This window comes from Heteronotia binoei, chromosome 12 (genome assembly GCF_032191835.1).
Source record: "Heteronotia binoei isolate CCM8104 ecotype False Entrance Well chromosome 12, APGP_CSIRO_Hbin_v1, whole genome shotgun sequence".
Classification (NCBI taxonomy): Eukaryota; Metazoa; Chordata; class Lepidosauria; order Squamata; family Gekkonidae; genus Heteronotia; species Heteronotia binoei.
Genome location: NC_083234.1, coordinates 80,029,857 through 80,046,805, shown reverse-complemented (window position 1 = coordinate 80,046,805; position 16,949 = coordinate 80,029,857). Strand labels below are relative to the sequence as shown.

General features: G+C 46.2%; 1 protein-coding gene across 1 annotated transcript in view; it reads left to right on the top strand.

Moving 5' to 3' along the window:
* The first annotated feature begins 4,193 nt into the window (after nt 1-4,193).
* Nucleotides 4,194-16,949, top strand: part of BRD3 (bromodomain containing 3) — a 79,027-nt gene continuing 66,271 nt past the window's right edge. The window contains exon 1 of the mRNA XM_060250443.1: nt 4,194-4,366. The gene's annotated coding sequence lies outside the window, so the exon portion shown is untranslated. The remainder of the gene's footprint in view (nt 4,367-16,949) is intronic.

The window sequence follows — 16,949 nt, the reverse complement described above, 5'->3', positions numbered from 1 at the left end:
TAAGCAACTCTGGCCACCCCTGGAGTAGACAATACTGACTTTGGTGGACCCAAGCACTGATTCAGTGTAAGGGAGCTTTGTGTTTGTGTCTTCTGGTGCAATTTTGTTCTCAAATCCTGTATTTACTTCATCAGTATATGGGATAAGGCACTTTCTCAACCGTGCTGCATAATGCAGCCTATTTATTTTGTCCTGTTTGCTCTGTTGGCTCTATCTGCACCACCTTCATCACTTTCGGGGTGTGGATCCCCCAGTGGGGTGGTCTCCAGACTCCCTCCGCCGGCTGTTTCTGATAGCCCTGCGCCCCCTCTTTCATTTGATATGTGTCCCGTGCGGGTGCCACCCTCCCGCCGGGAGATGCCGCAAAATGAGCCCCCTTGAGGCTTATGGCGGCAGGGCTCGGGGGAAGTGAGCTAGACTGCTGTTCTTTTGAGGGGTTATAGAGTGTTTCGAGCCCGTCCCTGTGGCATCGGTCCCATCGTTGTGGGACCCAGGGGGCTGGCGCAGCGGCCCGCCGAAGCAGCCTGTCACTAATAACACAGGTCGAGATGCAGGACAGGAACCCGGAAGTGACCGACAGGCTGCTTCAGCGGGCCGCTGCGCCGGCCCCCTGGGTCCCACGCCACAGGATTGGAAAAGGTCAGTTTATATTCCAATCCCAAATAAGGATAATGCCAAGGAATGTTCAAACTATCACACCATTGCACTCATTTCACATGCCAGCAAGGCCAAAGATCCCACAAGCTAGGCTTCAGCAGTATGTAGATCGGGAACTACCAGAAGTTCAAGCTGGGTTTCGGAGAGGTAGAGGAACTAGAGATCAAATTGCCAACATTCGATGGATTATGAAGAAAGCATGGGAGTATCGGAAAAACATCTATTTCTGTTTCATTGACTATGCTAAAGCCTTTGATCGTGTGGATCACAACAAACTGTGGCAAGTCCTTAAAGAGATGGGAGTACCAGACCACCTCACGTCTCCTGAGAAACCTGTATAAGGATCAAGAAGCAACGGTTAGAAGCAGATATGGAACAACTGATTGGTTTAGAATAGGAAAAGGAGTTTGACAAGGATGTATATTGTCACCCTGCTTATTTAATTTATATGCAGAGTACATCATGTGGAACGCTGGCCTGGATGAAGCATAAGCTGGAATTAAGATTGCCAGGAAAAATATCAGCAACCTCAGATATTCAGATGACACCACTCTAATGGCAGAAAGTGAAGAGGACCTAAAGAATCTCTTGTTGAAGGTGAAAGAGGAGAGCACAAAAGTAGGCTTGAAACTCAACATAAAAAAACCTAAGATATGGCGTCCGGCCCCATCACATCTAGAGACATCACCCTGCCAACAAAAGCCCATATAGTCAAAGCGATGGTTTTCCCAGTAGTAATGTATGGCTGTGAGAGCTGGACCATAAGGAAGGCCGAGCGCAGAAGAATAGATGCTTTTGAGCTGTGGTGCTGGAGAAGAATCTTGAGAGTCCCTTGGACTGCAGGAAGATCAAATCAGTCGGTCCTAAGGGAAATCAACCCAGACTGTTCCCTGGAAGGTCAGATGCTGAAGCTGAAGCTCAAATACTTTGGCCACCAAATGAGAAGGGAGCACTCCCAGGAGAAGATCCTGATGCTGGGAAAGACAGAAGATAAAAGAAGAACGGGATGGCAAAAGATGAGATAGCTGGACAGCGTTACTGATGTAACAAACACGAATTTGAGCAGACTTTGGAGGATGGTGGAAGACAGGAGGGCCTGGTGTGACTTTGTTCATGGGGTCGCGAAGAGTCAGATTTGACTGTGCGACTGAACAACAGCAACAATATTCTCCCCCCCCCACCTTTTCCCCTTTTATTTCAACCATAAAATATACAAAACACACACACTATCTGTCAACCACCAGATAACAATAATACAGAGTATAACAAAGAAAAAAAAAGAAATGCTAAAACAAAACATTAGATCACAGGAGTAATTACAGATAACATTAAGTTCATATGAAAGTAATGTTCTTAAAGGTAAAGGTAGTCCCCTGTGCAAGCGCCAGTCATTTCCGACTCCGGGGTGACATTGCATCATGATGTTTAATTAATCCATAAATTAGCATAAATTAATAAAAGATAAAGTTTTGGCACTTTGAAGGCACCTTCAAAGCGATTTTAGATTGTTCAGTATATTCAAAGAAAAAAAACCATCTTTCAACTAAATCATTTTTGTAAAGAGGCACTTCTTATTATTTGATTTGTGAAGCTAACTGATCTATGACTAATATATCCCAGATTTTTAAGAACCACTGAGATAGAGAGAATTTTTTTTATTTTTTCCAATTTGCTATTAAAAAATTAGCAGCTAATATTAACATGCATACTAGTTCTTTTTTATGTTGGGTGAGCCTAATGTCCGAACAGTTGTTTAAAAGGACAAATTCTGGTGTTTTGGGAAGGGTAACTAACCTTAAGTATATCGTCTATAGAAGACAAAATCATTCCCACAGATCCTGGATAATGGGACATTCCCACCAACAATGCAGGAAGGTACCAGTTTGTTTACATCCTTTCCAGCAAGAGGGGTCTGCTTTATGTTTGGAATGAAATAGTCTCAGAGGGGTTAAGTACCACCTAGTCCAAATCTTAAATTACAAAAGTTTGAAATTTAGAGCTGGGGTAAGAAAGAGTGAGCTGGACCAGATACTTGCCTATTGTTCTTCGGAAAATTGTTTCAATCTTTATGCCAAGCACTTTGCTGTGAGGCTTGTATGCACAAATTGTCATTTAGTAATTTGTATATGATGGAAATTACCCCTTTTTGTTGTTGTAGATCTTTTTTTTTATTAAATTTTAAAACATTGTCAAAGGTCTATCTAGCAAGTATCTAAATTTTGACTATGAAATAAGTGACTGAGTTGACGGAGTTGGAGCCAAGGAACTGCAGTGTTAAGTTTCTGAGAAAGAATTTCTTCAGTACAGTGATGTCCATTTTCAAATATATCAGTAAAATGAAAGACATTTTTCTTACGCCATATAACATAATCTGTTTTACTTCTCCCTGCAGGAAACCATACTTGGCCTAAAAAGGATGCAACCAGGGAGACTTTTGGAGCCAATGTGAGTCTGTGTTTGTCCCAGAGTTTCAGAGTGTTGCCGATAAAAGGATTGTTGTCCAGAGTTGGGTTTTTATCATTCGTTTCACAAAGCACATCAGGGAATAGTTTCACAAAGCACATCAGGGAATGCATAATGGCTTTCTATACGCACCCAGGCTTTCTCTAAACGTGGAGAAGCATAATAAATGATATTTTTAAATTGGGCAGCAAGGTAGTATGTTTTCAGAAAAGGCAGTGCTAGTCCCCCCAAGGTGGCCGGTTTAGTTAATAATCCAAAATTGATTCTGGCTTTTTTGTTTGACCAAAGGAAACTTAAAAGAATATTTTGCCAGTCATTTAAGGTCTTCTTACCGATATTCTAATACTTGGGTTAGTACAATTATAAATGTATGTGCATAGATACATGTATAAGTACAGGCAACAATACAGTTATGGATATATGAGCATACTTTGGATGTGGCTCTTCCTCAGCAATGACAGTACCATTAGCCTGTTTCTAACCCACAAACTTGAAGCAAATCGTTGTCAGATCCCCTATATTCATCTTGGCTGTCAGACCCTTTTAAAACCATCCAAGTCACAGCCAATTGATGGCAACTCCTGCTGCGGTTTCCAGGGCAGGAGCCTTTGGGGGCGGTTTGCCATTGCCTGCCTCTGGATGGCATCCTTGGACTCCCTTGCTGGTCTCCCATCCTGACCCTGCTTGGTTTCCCCGATGTGATGGGGTTGGGTCCCCCAATGGCAGCGAGCACAGGAAACATGGCTCCTTTTATAATGCTTTGCAGCGCAAGCGGGGCGCGTGGGGCCTGCGGGGGGGTCGCCAAGGCCGGGGAAGGCCTTGACTGGGAAGGGCAGGGTGAATGCTGCAGGTGCGACAAAGGCGCGCCAGCCCGCCTGGCCCAGCTGCTTCCCCCGTTGCCGCGCGGCGTCCCTGGGCGGCAGACTCGCTTCCCGAGCCCGGCCGCGGCCGCTCGCCCCCTCCCTCCCCCCGCCGGTGCAAAGCGGGCCCGCGAGCGCGCGAGGCAGGCTGGGGCTTGTAGTCCGGGCCGGGGCGGAGCGTCTTTCCCCGGCCGGCTGGGCGAACTACGGCTCCCGCCAGGCCGCGCTCCGCGGCGCATGAGCGGCGCGCATCGCTCCGGCTAGCGCATCAATTCTACTTGCCTTGGCCGGGAGAAAAAAGGAGAGGCGGCGGCGGCGGCGGGAGCGCATCCCCACGGCCAGGCCAGGCCAGGCGGCCGGAGGAGGAGGAGCCGGCTCGGGCCCAAGTAAGGGCCTGGCGGGGGCGGGGGGGTGCGCTGCGCTGGGCCCGGGGGAGGGAGGGAGGCAGGCCACACGCTTTGTTGGAGGCGGGCGGGTCTCTCGGTCTCCCTCCTCCTGCGTCGGGGGGCCTGGCGGGCGGGGGGGGGGCGAGGCGGCCTTGGGAGCGCCGCCCGCTAACAAAAGGGGGCTCGGCGCGGGAGGCGGGCGGGCGGGCGCTGCTCATTGTCTCCTCGCCGCCCTCTCGGGTCCCGCCAGGCCGCCGCGCGGGGCGCTCCAAGCGCTGCCTCCTCCTCCGCCTCCCCGCGGCGAGCGCCGGCCCTGCTCGCCCGCCCTCCCGCCCGCCGCCCGCCATCTTCCGCGGGGGGGCGCCTTCCGGCTTCCCGGGAGCGGAGCGTGGCCGGCCTGCCTGGCGCCCCGCGGAGGAGCGAGGGGGACGGCGGGGCTGCGGCGCTCTCCGGCCTCACCTTTGTTCTCTCCCCGCCTCGCCGGGGGAAGGAAGCGCTCCTGGCCCAACGGCTCGCAGCCTCCGCAGGCCGCCGGCAAAGCCGAGGCTCTCTTCGCAGGCCGGGCCGCTTGCCGCGGGAGGAGGAGGCGGCGGGACTGGGGAGCCCTGCAAAGATGGCCTTGTTTTGCTTTCCGCCTCCCACGTGTAAAGATGTTGCGAGCATCAGGCAGGGCCAGAACAAAGTCTCGATTGTGTAGAGGTGGGTGAGGAGGAAAGGAGGCTTTCTCACACAACTTGCATGCAGGACACGCAAAACAGAAGAGATGGCAGCCGCCACTCGGTCCCTGCTTACTTTGCACAAACCTCAGCAGTTGGGAATTATTGGTCCACCAGAATCTGGACTAGTGCGTGTCCCTACTCAGAAGGGAGTGTGCATGGGCAAGTACTGATCTGTTGAAGAATGGAGGGTAGCAGATTTGAATGTTGTTCCCTGCTGGGCCTTATTTTCTGGGGAAAGATGCCAGATCAAGGCTGTCTGGGAAGGAATGCACTTCTTGTTCCCTGCTACATTTGCAGCCTGTTGTCATTGTGAGGGACATGCACTCTTGTCTACTTGGGGCAGTTTAGTTGCCTCATGCTAGCATTCAATTTTGAACCACTGGAAAAAGATGAATGATGACACAGCTTAAGCCATGTGCATGACAGACAGCAATGCTCATATAAGCCCAGGCCTTGGTGCATTTATTTAGAAGTGTCTGCTGAAATTCAAGGAGACTTACTCCTAAGTAAGGTTGCACTCTACCTGGACATAAAATGACACTTGTGCAAATACTAGGAGCCCTTAGCAACACTTATGGGATGCTGCTGTTGGATTGCAGGCTGCAGTTGGTGACACTCTTAATAGAAAGGCAACTGAGCTCTGGGGGATTGGCTTTTCAGTAAACCTGGTTGGGGCCTTGTAGTCAGAAATGTGGTCAGAAGTGGTTTGTTTTCCAGAGAAAATTTTCTAGTTCTAAAGATTTGTTGATTCATGAAATTAATAACAATGAGTGGAATTTTTTTGCCAATAGGATGGTAGGCAAGCATGGCAGTTTCAAAGTTATGGTCAGGTGATTCTCCCTGTTGGTTTGGACATTTTGTATGTTCTTATCACTCAGTGCAGACTCAAAGCAGCTTACAAAGTGAACCCCTCCCCACATCAAATAGCCACTTGAATTCTCAAAGCGTAGATTTCCTAGGAATTGTGTGAGAGATTCCATGTATGTTTTACTGATTGGAAACCCTGGGTGGGATCATAGAATCATAGAGTTGGAAGGAACTTCCAGGGTCATCCACTCCAACCCCCTGCACAATGCAGAAAACTCACAAATACCTCCCCCTAAATTCACAGGATCTTCATGGGTTGGGTTCCTTCCAACTGCAGGAGGACACACAAAAATATAGCCATAAAATCTTTTGTTATCCTCAACTGAAGCTGTTTGAGTGTTTTGGGCCATAAGGACACCAGAACAGGGCTTCTGTGGTGCCTTCCTAAGTGCCGTTTTGTGGATGTGTATCTACTGTTTGTGCTTCCTTGGCTGCCTAGTGCTGGTGAAGGGTTTGGACTGCATTTGCATCTAACTGTAACACTGACCTTCCAGCTGTGTAACATCAATGAGTCGTAATGTTGAACTAGATCTCCTAATTCTACTGCTATAATTCTGAAAAGTTCAAGGTGTTAGTACTTGCAAGTGAGGTGTGTGACTCCTGTGAGTTGTGTTTAGTGAGTGTTCTAATTTCATTGCAAGCTGCCTCAGGAACCTTGTGCTGAGATGCAGCCTAAACAAATCTAAATAAATAAGAGGCTGTTTATTTCATAGCGGGGGGAAGTATAATTCAGATTTGGAGGCAGCAAGGCTCATTCAAGGGAAGTGATTTGTTCAGGGTGACCTGGTTAGTCTGCACTTTACTTGAATGGACCCCTGGCCACGGTGCGGGGGGTGGGGGTGGGACAGAGTACGGGTGCAGTAGACAGCTGTTCACTCATCACTATAGCATCTAGCCCTGGCATGGTGGCACAATGCCATCATGTGGTGGATTTTTAGAATCGTAGGGTAAGACTGGGCCGTTCTGTCCTACTTCTGTCAGAAAGTGAGAGGCCTGTTGCTGCTGCAGCAGGGGCTGGGCCGAGTCCTTCACTAGCGTAACAGAAGGCTACCTATTGGTTGGATCATACCCATATCAGTTTGGTCCAGCATCCTGTTCTTGTCAGGTAGATCCCCCTGGAGCGCGCAGTGTTCTGCTATCTGCCCCCGGGCCTTATATTCAGAGGCCTATGTACATGGTGGTTCTTTTTGGTTGTCATGGTTATGGTCTGAATAAAGAGCTACCCGCCACAGTATTTTCTAATCCTCTATAAGGGTGGCCAGGCTTGCTTAATGTAAGAGCCCCATAGAATACACGTCAGATGTTTGAGAGCTGCAAGACAGGAAGGAAGGAAGGAAATAGATGGGGAGAGAGAGAGGTGGAAAGAAAGCACCTTTAAATGCATTTTCCCAAGCCACCAGCTGGCTTGGCTTGGAGAAGTGATTTAAAGAGAGAAATGCCTTCTCCAGGCTGGTCAGTGGGGCAATGGAGGCTTTGAGAGCCACACAATACGTGTGAAAGAGCCACCTGTGGCTCCCAAGCTGCAGTGGCCACCCCTGCTCTGTAAGAAAAGATCAGCAAGACTTGTTCCTGGTTCAGTGTAACTGGTACTACTGACAGTAGATATCTGAATACTCCGGGCGGATCAGAAGGGGGGAGCTCTGAGCAGAATCCCAGAGGCAGTTCTTGGATACAGGGTGGTGGTCTAGATACCTTTGGCCTGCTCCAGCAAGGCTGTGCTCCTATCTGTTGGAAGTCTGGAGGGTGTTGGGCACAGACAGTCCCATCATGTGTGTAGGAATTCCTTTATTGCAGCTCTCTCAAGTATTTTTTTAAAAAGTGATTAGAGTGTTGGACTAGAATTTGGGAAACCCAGATTGGAATCTGCCCCCTCCATCATGGGAGTTTGCTGGGTGATCTTGGGCCAGTTACTCTCTCTCAGCCTAACCTACCTCACAGGGTGGTTGTTGGGAGGATGAAATAGATAAAGGGAGAATGATGAAATAACTATTTTGGACCCTCCTCGGGAGAACAGTGGGGTATCTGAATAAGTATTGAGCATATTGGTGGAATGTAAAAGTACCAATACCTGACAAGCAAAGCTTCAAACATACCTATGTAGAACTTCAAAGTATGTTGGAAACTGCTGCAACCAATGCTTCCTTAGCTTCATTATCTTGTGTGTGTGTGAGAAGTGCCATCCAGTAGCAGCTGATTTGTGGTGACCCTCATGGGGTTTTCAAGGCAAGAGACATTTGGAGGGGGTGTTGCCATGGCCTGCCTCTGCGTTGTGGCCCTGGGCTTCCCATCCAAGTCCTCAGCAGGGCTGACTCCACTTGGCTTTCAGGATCTGATGATCTGAGGCTAGCCTGGGCTTTGCAGTTGAGTGGCAAATAAATAAGTAAAATAAATGTTGAAATTTGGAAGCAGATTTTGCAGTAAAGGAAAGTGTTCTGTGGAGAAAAACCATTTGATACTATCACAGTAGGATAGAGTAGCAGGTTTGGATTTCAGATTAAAATTTAGAAAATTGAAAACACTGACCTCTGCTCTTTAATAATATACCTTATAACATATTTGTTGTTGTCTATTCACAATAAACACATCCCTTAAAATACGTTGCATATTGTCTGCACTACATGTAGGAATCCTCATAAGCTGTAGGTTATCATGCACACAAAAATTATGTAAGATGCAAATATAAGCATTTGAGTGATTAAAACCTTGTCATTAAAAGTACATCATGAGAGTTTTTTCCAGTTGAAATTTTTTTTTCCTGGGCCTTTACATGCCTCTGTAAGCACTGAAAAATTCCTTTGAGTCCAGATCCTGGCTAGGCTGGCTTTATATCTATTACTTTATTTTTACCCCGCTTTTCTCCCTGAAGGACACTCGGGACCTTACAAAATAGCAGAAAAAAAATACAATTTAAATGAACAGGGAAGAGTGTAGTATCCCAGCAGACTGGGCTGCCTCTGCAACAGGTGGCTTGGCTCTGTGGAAGAGTCAAATGGAGATGCATGCTTTTTAAAAGAGTTGGGTCCAGATTCCCTGTTTGGATTTGCAAGGAAAGAAGGGCTCCTTCCCCGTGCACCATTTTCAATGCTGAAACGGTGTGGGGGGGGGGGCGGTATTTACCTGTTTTTGCTGATTTACATGGAGCACCAAAAATGGCAAAATAAGTTCACACCTCAGCGCTGCTTTGGCTGTGTTTTGGGGAAAGGTAGGAGCCCCCCCACCATGACATCCTTCTCAAACCATATGGGATCTGCTTTAATTTTAAGTCATTTTGATCTCTAGTTGGATTTAGGAACCTGGATTCAGCTCTTTAAAAGAAATGAGCATTTGGCCGTCTGTCACTCTGAGTTGGGCTTGATAGGGAAGGAAGTAGTAGGCCCAAAGCACTGACTCTGGCAGAAGCACAAAAGGGGGGGGGGGATGCTGCTTGAGATAAGCAATTCTTGCTCCTTTTTGGTTGATAAAATTTGCCTCCAATTTACATTTTTAAAAATGTGTCTTGGCTGTTGGCTGGAAGGCATTAGTTAGGCATTAGCCACAAACTTACAGTCTGGTTAAATCTAAGCAGAGAAGAGAACTCTCATGGAATGTGTGCATTACTCCTCCCCTCCCCCCCCCCCAAAAAAAGAAATCTTAGTGTTCACATGGAGCATTGTGATATCACATATAACCCCAGGCTTGTGTATATTGATATAAGAAGCAGTCCTATAGTGAATTTAAACATGACTGCAGTTTTGGTTACAGCATTGAAAGGAACTCCTGGGTCAGGTCAGAGTCCTAGACCTGGCAAGGTCCTTCTGACACGGCTGTCTGGCCTTGAAGAACCCAGGTTCTGTTTTGAAACTTGCACTTCATTATTCTTTTTGCATCCTGCCCTGTCCCCGTGAAAAATGAGGCATTGATGGGGAAGGTGGATGGGGCAAGTCTGCAGGGAATTTCTTTTGGATTCTGCTCAGAATCTGCACGTTGCACTTTCTGTGGGCTGGGCCAGGCTGGTGAATACCAGGGCTTTGTCAGTCCTCCTTTGCTAGTGTAGTGAGGCTTTGATCTGAAAGGCTTGGGGCATGGAGCCATGCACGATGGTTGCCTGATCTGTCCAGATCATTCCATACCTGATGCCATACACAAACTCCATATTTATCTTCAAGTACTGAAGCCTCTGTGACATGGGAGCATCCAGGCCTGTTGCTGCCCCTTGGGGGTGGGTGGCACACATTCTAGACAGGGGCTCTGGATGTAATAGAGGATTATAACCTTTTCAGGGGCCTCTTTGGGGCACCCAAACTTGAGTGACTCAGTGTAATGGGTATTTAAAGACCCCCAAAAGGAGCTAAATCTTCATCTGATGTTCAGGATTCACTGCTGTTTGCTTAGGGGCAAGCCCCCAGGGAGGAGGGCTGTTTTCCCTTTATGCTTTTGGGTGTCCAGCTGGCAATGCAGTGGCCCTTGTGGGAGACAGAATGCAGGGGTGATGTGATCTATAGCTGGACATGCTGAAGGAAAAGGAGGAGCTGTCCCAGTAAAGAAACTGCTTTGGGAAGCTCTATTTAAAACAAAAGCCTTGTATAATACTTTCTTCTCTCTGCATTACAGGATTGTGGAACAATGCATTGGGATATGGTGGGGAAGTAAGCCCATGGAGAGAAGGTTAGGGATGTGGCCTTCATGTGTGTATTGTAGGTGGAGGGGTGGTAAAGATGTACCATTCTGAAGATTTTGAAACCATCGAATTGAAATACAGTATTTGTAATACTTTCTCTTGAAAGCTAAACTTGCTTTACTGCTTTAGCAGTACAAATTGCATAATTTTTAACTTAGCATATAAAACGGCACTACTATGGATGTATATAAATATATACGTATCTATATAAACATATCTATGGATGTATATAAATATAGTATAAATGCCTTCATATTTTGCAAGAAAAATTGCAAATATAGTACTAAAGTGAGAGAGCACTGCTGCATTCTATGATATGTGAATCTTAGTTTTTGCCAAAAGGTAGGAAAAATAAATGTTGCAAAGAGAGAAAAACACATTTTTAGCAGAAGGCATAACATATAGCCACAATAAGGCTAGAAGCATATTTAGATATTCAATTAAATATTGAAAACTCTTCAGTAGTGTATTATCAGCACACATTACAGCATGTTAAGTATGGACAAAATTTACATTTAACCAAAGAGCATATCATTGAATATATGTAGTCGGCATCTCCAGCATGAGCAGGAATACCGGTCCATAATTCTGTAAGTTGATTGAGAATTTGAGCTTTTGTGTGAATGCACACTTCGTCAAACAGGATCCTGTTTGCATCAACAACCCCAACAACAAGTGTGCATGCACATGGAAGCTCACATCCTGAAAACAACTTCGTTGTCTTAAAAGTGCTTTTGGACTTTATCACTTTGCTTCAGACCAAAATGGCAACTCACCTGGATATTTCTGTAGGTTGTCATGTAAAAATCTTCATAGTATGCATTATGAGTGAATGCTTAAAAATAATTTTGTTCATTTCAAAAGAGAAACTATTTCATATGAGTGGTTTTCAGAGCTTCCCAAATGCCATTTTTTTTCACAGGGAAACCAGTTATTGCTTGATTTTTTTATTTTTGCTTCTTTATGGCAATGGGATTTGATCATTTGGATGTTATTGGTGTGTTATTTGTTTAATGGGCTAATTTGTGAGGTGTCTTGTTTGTCTCTTGTCTGTGGGTTAAAATACATATGTGAGCATTTTGGAAGTTGGGTGATAAATATTTTAAGTGGGATATTTTCAAAAAATGGCCAAATGGAGTGGGAGTGTGGGGAAGCAGAGCATTCCAGGCTTCAGTCTCCAGCCATGGAGAGGCCTGGAGCAAGTTTCATTGCCTCAGGCCTGATTCCTGCCAAAATGTCGGGATAACGATATTGACCTATCATGGGGTTGTTGATGAGAGTCTTGTACAGTGAAGTACTCTGAACTTCTTAAAGCATAATATGAATGCTAAGCATTTCACATACTATTCTTCCTTTTTAAAAAACAGTTTTTAGAAAATAACTTAAGCGTGCAAGTTCACTTCCTGGCATCTCCAGTAAAAAGAGTCAGGTGATATGGAAGAGAGCCAGTTTGGTGTAGCGGTTAAGTGTGCGGTCTCTTATCTGGGAAAACCAGGTTTGATTCCCCACTCCTCCACTTGAACCTGCTGGCATGGCCTTGGGTCAGCCATAGCTCTGGCAGAGGTTGTCCTTGAAAGGGCAGCTGCTGTGAGAGCCCTGTCAGCCCCACCCACCTCACAGGGTGTCTGTTGTGGGGGAGGAAGGTAAAGGAGATTGTGAGCCGCTCTGAGACTCTTCGGAGTGGAGGGCGGGATATAAATCCAATATCTTCATCTACCTCACAGGGTGTTTGTTGTGGGGGAGGAAGGTAAAGGAGATTGTGAGCCGCTCTGAGACTCTTCGGAGTGGAGGGTGGAATATAAATCCAATATCTTCATCTACCTCACAGGGTGTCTGTTGTGGGGGAGGAAGGGAAAGGAGATTGTGAGCCCCTCTGAGACTCTTCGGAGTGGAGGGCGGGATATAAATCCAATATCTTCATCTACCTCACAGGGTGTTTGTTGTGGGGGAGGAAGGTAAAGGAGATTGTGAGCCGCTCTGAGACTCTTCGGAGTGGAGGGCGGGATAGAAATCCAATATCTTCTTCATCATCTTCAAATTTGGTTGGCTCAAAATTTCACCAGGTGCTGCTGAATAAAGCCAAAGTATTTTCTAATTTGTTGGCTTCTTTTTAATGTCACAGTTTCATGGACCATCACAAAAGGCTCCTCTTGGGTACCCTGTAAGGCAGGAGAACTCAGTACTGAGGCAACCCCTCCTGCCCACCTTCTCGTGATCTGCCTAAGTTCTTAGAATCAGCATTGCTGTCAGATGGCCATCTAGCCTCTGTTTAAAAAACTCCAAGAAAGGAGAGCCCACCACCTCCTGAGGAAGTCTGTTCCACTGAGGAACCACTCTGTCAGGAAGTTCTTCCTAATGCTTAGTTGAAAACTCTTCTGATTTAATTTCAACCCATTGGTTCTGGTCCTACCTTCTGGGGCAACAGAAAACAGCTCCACACCATCCTCTGTATGACAGCCCTTCAAGTACTTGGTGATCATATCACAGTCATCTCTCAAGATAAACATACTGAGCTCCTTCAGCCTTTCCTCATAGGATTTGGCCTCCAGACCCATCTCAGTTGCTCTCCTCTGGACACATTCCAGCGTATCTGTATCCTCCTTAAATTGTGCTGTCCAAAACTAAACACAGTGCTCTAGGAGTCTAGGTGATGTCTAACCAGAGCAGAGTAAAGCAATACCATCACTTCACGTGATTGTATACTTCTGTTGATACAGCCCAAAATTTAATTTGCCTTTTTAGCTAATGCGTCACACTGCTGACTTATACTCAGTGTGTGGCCCACTAAAACCCCTAGATCTACTACTGCCAAGACAAATCTCCCCCATCCTATAATGATGCATTGGATTTTACCTGCCTAAATGCAGAACTTTACATTTATCCCTGTTAAAATTCATTTTATTTGTTTTAGCCCAGTTTTCCAGCCTGTCAAGATTATCCTGTATCCTGTCTTCTTCTGTGTTTGCAACCCCTCCCAATTTAGTATCATCTGCAAATTTAATAAGAATTCCCTCTATTCCTTCATCCAAATCTTTTATAAAGATATTAAACAAAACAAGTCCTTGAGGCACTCCATATATCTCTGTTCTAATCGGGAATGGAGAATCATGGTCAGATACCGCACCCTGACGTGCCATTGTATTGTGCATGATAGCGGTAGGTTGGTCACACTGTGGCTGTGTGCCGTCCACTTAGTACATTTAATTTCTTTGTTTAAAAAAAACAGCCCTGGCACATGCACAGAAGCTCACCACAGACTGTGGAGTACAAAAAAATCCCAGCCTGGAATGGACTGGCAAGTTCACATGACCAATCCATTTTGTTTGCACTCCCCCACATTCAGACATCTGGAAACATGGGAGGAATGTGCGGGGAGCCAGCAGCACCAGATTTCACCTACTGTCTATTTACCCTACTGTCTATTTTCAGGGGAGGGACGGTGGCTCAGTGGTAGATCATCTGCTTGGTAAGCAGAAGGTCCCAGGTTCAATCCCCGGCATCTCCAAAAAAGGGTCCAGGCAAAATGATGTGAAAAACCTTAGCTTGAGACCCTGGAGAGCCGCTGCCAGTCTGAGAAGACAATACTGACTTTGATGGACCAAGGGTCTGATTCAGTATAAGGCAGCTTCATATGTTCATATGTACCCCGTCTCCAACTCATCTTTTGACTCGGGAACTGCAGGGCGATGTGACTTTGTGAACCAGCCAGTTAAATCCGTTCAGGTAAGCCTGTGATCCTGTGAATTTAGGGGGGAGTATTTGTGAATTTCCTGCATTGTGCAGTGGGTTGGACTAGGTGGCCCTGGAGGTACCTTCCAACTCTGTGATTCTAAGCCAACTGTCTTAGGCCAACCTGCCTGCCTGTTCACTCCCTGTGTCTTTGCATGAATTGTGGCATAGCCCACTTGCTTAAAATCAAGTGAGCTGAAAAATTCACAGGACAGGACCGACCGTGCAATTTGAAGTCCACTGAAGTTTTGGATAGCACTGTTGTTCTCAGTGATTCAGCAGTGTTACCTGTTCTCAGAGGAGAAAGCTCAGATCAGTGACTCATTCAGAAAAAGTGGGAGAGGGAGAGCTGCTGAGTGTGGAGTACTTCCTCTGAACTCTCTTTAGAAGTAAACATTTTCACTGCACTCCCTCTTTTGATTTGGGAAGGAAGAAGTGTCTCAGCTATCAGTAGTTTAGAAACATTGTATTGGTTGCAGCCAACATGTTTTGGTTTTTTTTGAATTAACAGGTTCCACTGTTGCTTAAGCAACTACTTCAGAAGTCTAGAGTGACTAATAGCCATTGATGGCATGCTCCTGCTTTTGATAGTCAGCTAACTAGCAGCCATCGTTACATCTTGTGGCAGAGAGTTCCACAAGTTACTAATTGAACAAAGGCATTCCCCCCGCTCCAATCTGTTTCCCATCAACTTTCTTGTGTGTCTGTGAAGTTTTAGCATTATGGGACAGAGAGAAAAAGTTCTCCCAGTTCACTCTCCCCCCCCCCCCCACGCCTGAGCCTTCCCTGAGGCTGCTCACTGAGATGCAGGCCTCTTCCCTCCACTAGGCCCCATGGATTTTTCCTTGAGACCTGCACCCATCTGTGAAGGTGAAGTGTCCCTGTAAGAAGGACACTCCCAGCCAGTAGCACTCCTGTCCCTGAAGCTTCTGCATCCAGAGCAGGAGTGCACCAGAAGGTTCAGGGATGGGGGTCATTCATAGCTCTGGCATCTCGCTCTCATAAGCACATGAAGCTGCCTTATCCTGAATCAGACCCTGAGTCCATCTAGGTCAACATTGTCTACTGAGAGGGACAGCAGCTCTCCAGGGTCTTGGGCAGAGAGCTCTTTTACGACACCTGCTGCTGCCTGGTCTTTTTAACTGGCAGTCTCGGGACGGAACAAGAGACCTTCAGCATGCCAACCAGAGGCTCCATCACTGAGCGCAGCCCCTCCATGAGAGAGCTGGCATTCTCACTTGCCACACAAGACATCTTTTTCTGTTATGTTCCATGCACTTGCAAACCCAAGTATCTGGAAAATGGAAATTTCCTGTGCACTAGGTGGGCAGAGAGTTCTGCCTCTCAAAGAAGCTGTGTTCTAACGCCCTCCTTCAAACAGTTTTGAGAGCCATAATAGAGCCAGATGGGTGGCCCACTAGGTTCCCATCAAGACAGCCATCATGCCCCCCCATATGACCCTGATCCAAACCAAATGTCATAACAAAACAATTGCTCTGTCTGTTCATCTGTTTGTTTGTTTTTAAAATATATATTTCACTTTTATCCCCCCTTTCCCTCCAGTGGGGACCCAAGGCGGCTGACATCATTCTCCTTCCCTCCATTTGATCCTCACAACAACTCTGTGTGGGAGGTTAGGCTGAGAGTGTGTGAGTGGCCCAGGGTCACCCAGCCAGCTTCCATTGCAGACTAAGATTGTGAACCTGGGTTTCCCAGATCCATGAGCTACATTTTAACCAGGATACCATGTAGGCAGGGATGACTCATCAGAGAATAAAGCTGGGAGACTCACAATTGGCCACCAGCTTCAGGATGATTGTGAGAATTCCAGGGCCAAAATGGAAAGGCCAGGTGAGACACCCCCTGCCCATGCTCTTTGCAGTGGAGGACAAGAGTCTCTGTTTGTGGCAGGCACAAGTCAGAGAAAATTGGCCCCCAACCCCAGAATGATGGCAGAAGTTGCAGTGCTACAAATGAAGGGAACTGGGACACCCTGAACCCATGATCATCATGGCGGACTGCATGCAAAACGAGAGCTCATAAGCAACCATCGCATCTCCCTAACACTCTGGTCACAGAAGAAAGTCCCCCTCATGAATTAAGAACCAAAAAAAAGGTGAATTGGACAAAGACTACGGGGCCCAACATTTTCAACGTATAAATCATCTATGAACAATGCAAATTATAAAAAATTACATGTATTTATTACAAATTGGTTTAAAAAGTTATTGGCCCAAATATTGCCTCAATAAGAGTACAATTCATACAGTATTTCAAAACTAGGACCTTATATAAAAATGCATGTATTTTTGTTTGCATTATTTATATATTGATGTTTTATACACTGAAATTAATATTGAGCGCCTTATTTTATATCCTGTTAACCTTTTTTGGTTCTTAATTCTAATACTCTGCGTCACACACCCTGCCAGACCTACCTCAGAGGGTTGTTGTGTGGATAAAGTAGAGTACAGAACAATGCAGATCTGGGTTTTCATTGGTGAGAAAGACTGGATATATTTGTTATAAAACTAATTTTAATGCTATTTGAAAGATTGCTTTGTCATATGGCAAAGTAGCCTTTACAAAAGGCCATTAGATCAGGGGTGTC